The sequence below is a fragment of the Pygoscelis adeliae genome, unplaced genomic scaffold (genome assembly GCF_000699105.1).
Source record: "Pygoscelis adeliae isolate BGI_AS28 unplaced genomic scaffold, ASM69910v1 Scaffold545, whole genome shotgun sequence".
NCBI lineage: Eukaryota > Metazoa > Chordata > Aves > Sphenisciformes > Spheniscidae > Pygoscelis > Pygoscelis adeliae.
In genome coordinates this window covers 295227-298787 of record NW_008824746.1, presented here as the reverse complement: position 1 = coordinate 298787, position 3561 = coordinate 295227, and the positions used below count along the sequence as shown (strand labels likewise).

The 3561-nt window shown below is 33.9% G+C and overlaps 1 protein-coding gene across 1 annotated transcript in view; it reads left to right on the top strand.

The window, feature by feature from the left end:
- The window catches only part of WDR72 (WD repeat domain 72), a 115554-nt gene that overhangs the window by 52580 nt on the left and 59413 nt on the right, over positions 1-3561 (top strand). The window lies entirely within an intron of this gene.

Here is a 3561-nt window from a genome sequence, read left to right as displayed (position 1 = left end):
TCACACAAATGGCTTTATTTTGAATAAAGGTCTAGCCTCATTACTAAAGTGTTCAGCTTCAAACAGTGATTTGTTAATTAAAAAAAAAAAAGGCTATTTTAATTTGGCATTTGGAAATGTTTAAATTTAGATGTAATAGTTATAGAAGCTTCATGAAGTACTTATTCATCACTTTTTGTTAGGGACTGCTAATATTTTAACTGAAATGGCTGATGGTGCTATTGGATTACTTTTGAGATAATGCATGCATACACAAACTAAAATTTAAAAAGTGTTTCCTACTTCTCAGTTTCCAACAAAAATAAGTGGTAAGCTGTATCATGATAATAAACACCTGGTTTAAGCCTTCAGCATGACAACTTTTACATTTACAATGACTTTTCTTATTACTAAAGTTTTCTTTCTTGACTAACATACACCTCCTTTAGAGTAACTCCTTGTTAGACTTACTGCTAGCTATGCACAAAAAAGAGGTAGCATATTCTGCTAATTTCGACAACTGAACTACAGCAGGGAACCTTAACATTTATAGTTATTTTACATTCATATGCTTGGACAACAACAAAGAGGACAAAGATCAGCTTTCAAAATCTGGATAAAGTTACTGAAGCTGTGTAAAGTCATACAGTTTGCTCTCTCTGTAATAGCTTCCAGAAGATTTTAAAAATAAAAAATTTAAAAAAATCTTCCCAGTTTTTCAGCTAAATAGTAAAAGTAGATGGAACATTGATGGTCAGGGGAGACCTGTAAATAGGGAATCAGAAAGTTGGCCATGTCAAAAATAAAATTTAAAACTAGCAGTGGTAAGCTAGAAAAGATGCTTCTGTAGTGTCTTTCAAAACTATGATTATGAAAATCTGTAGGTTGTGTTCAGTACGTCATAGTGTGGTGGTCATTTAACTTGCAGAATTAAAGGAAGCCTCTGTATTACTAAATTAACTCTTGTTTGACATGATCATTTGAAATTCACTGGGAGAATAGTAAGGCTTGAATGGCTTGATACTTGGATATATACAGTACTATCCGCTTAAGCAGTTTGGGTTTGAAAGACAATCCCGTGATAACTGAGTCTGAGTTGAGCAAAAATTGTCAGAGAAGAAGGAAAAAGGGGATCTTCTCATTACTGAAGCCTGTGTGTTTGCAACAGGGAGGCCTCAAAGTTGGACTGTGTGGTTCAGAGACAAGTTATGTTTTGTTATTGCTATTGTTATTAGCCTGTTTTTTGATACTGAGTTACTAAACTCTTAATGTGTACATTTGAAAAAGAATTAAAGATAATGGCTATATTTATCTGAATGTAGTAGGATTTATTTTTGTGAAATACTTCTGGAACTTCAGGAAAGGCACAGTACAGAATGTAAATATCTGTTAATCTGCTTTTCAATATCCATCATGAAATGCTATTCCCAGCTCCCTAGTTCATAGTTAGTTTTATGGGTTTCCTTCCATTTTCTGTCATCTTCTGTTACAGAGAATAGCTTGTCCGTATTTCCTGAATAGTGTTTTATGTCTAAAGCTTTAGATGTCCACCTTCTTTCATTGCAATGAAATGCCTATGGCAGAGCACTAAGATAACTTGGTAGATGCTTTTAGGATCAATGTCAATAAGCTTTCATATTGCCAATAAACATTTATTGTGGCTTCACACACAGTAGCATCACCAGATGCCTCAATAGATTGACATTGTCACAGTATTTTTCCTTTGTTTGGATGGTGATTTTCCTAAAGGTTTCTAAATGTTAATCAACCAAATATAAATGTATAGAACAGAGAAAATGAAAATGATAGGCCGAATAATAATAGCTTTTATTAATGTCAAAGCTAGCTTGTGAATTCCAGTGTTTGTTTTCCATGGGGTTCTCCCTATGTATTAGGAAACAGCATAATTAAAGATTAAAATAATCCTAGTGCTTAACTACAATGTATTATTTTATAAAAAGGAAAGGGATAAAAAGAAAACCTGAATAAGCAGTTATAATCTCTTACTTACGACTCCCTATGGAGATCTTTAAATAAGATTATGTATTTAGAGTGCATCCTCATCTGGTGGGAGTATCGTTCTCTAAATAATAGAAAACCAAATTATATTATTACCCAAAACTAAATAGTCAAATAACTTTTAGGTTATACAGAGTCAAATTTTTTCCTTGTGTTATTTGTAACTACAATATTAACAGTTTGAAAATAGCTAATCCTATAAAATCATTGTAATGTAAAAGGAGTTAGGTAAGGAGTGGTCTTGAGAAAGATGAGTTAATCAACATTGCATTCAAGTTAAAGCCAGCTGTTGCCCTGTTTACTAACACTTGATGGTTTCTTTTAAGACTCAGCTGTTTTCAACAGAAACAGTTCTTTGCGTTAGTGGAATATTTCTAATTATTGCAAGAAAATTAAAACTAACAGTGATCTAGAAAAGTCTGTATCACCTGCGATATGGAAGCTGGCATGATTGTTTGCAAAAGTATCACTGGGCTGAAAAGTTGCTTCTTGATGCTATCCTTCTGCTTGTACGTGCTCGCTTGGAAAGGTGAAATAGCTAGACTGAACACAGTGCTGAGAGCGTAGGCTTGCGCAGGACAATAAAAACACACCAGTCTTCAGCGCTGAAAGAAAAGGGCAAAAGCATCAATGAGGAATTGACACTCCCTCATGTCTGCTGTTCCTCTGAAGGTAAAAGATACCTCTTTAATAGACACAGCAGGATTCTGATATAAGATGTGTCACAATCTCATAACTTAACTTTACCATTGGATGATCCTCTCAGTACCTTCATGGAATGCCGCTTGGTAGTGCAGCATGATGATTCCTGTGAAAGAAGGTGACTCATCTGGAGTCTCTCTCTCAGACAAAAATTTAGAGTTTTGTCTTTATAATGGAAACTTATTGGAGTATTCTCAAAGACTCAACTCCGTCATGTAGTTCAGTTTGATATGTTTTTTTTTTAGTTGCATGCAGAAGTAATAGGATTTCTGTTCCAAATTACAATTGCATATTTGTCATGGGTTTTTTCCTCAGAAAATGAATTCTGAAATACCAGCGGTTTCATAAAAATATCAGTGACACGAAAGTCTGTAGAGCAGGAGGTTTGATGAGATGACCTACAGACTCTTCTTCCAGTAAACATTTCTGAGAGTTCTATGATTCTATGTAATATTGCATTTCCTATGAAAAAAAAATCTTTTGAAAAATTCGTGATGCCCAGAGTCAATATTTACAAAATATCTTTTTTTTTTTTTTTTTGGCTTAAAAGGAATTATTGTTTCAGATTTTATGTTTTAAAATGCAGCTAAAAACTAAAATTGAGGAGGAAAATAGGTTTTATTGAAACATTAAGGTCATCCTTTTAAAATTTGAATATTCATCATTAACTGTCACTGGTAGCATTATTATTGCAGACTCTTCATGGGGTGGTACATAGGTTCAGTCCTTTTATAATAAAAGGAGTAAGGAAGCAGCAAAAGAGCCTGATATTCTACTGTGCCCCCACTAGTAAGTTTTTCTGCTTTCTGAAGCCTGCAGAAGTTCTATCATAAAAATTCTGTCATGCTGGGAATACGCAGG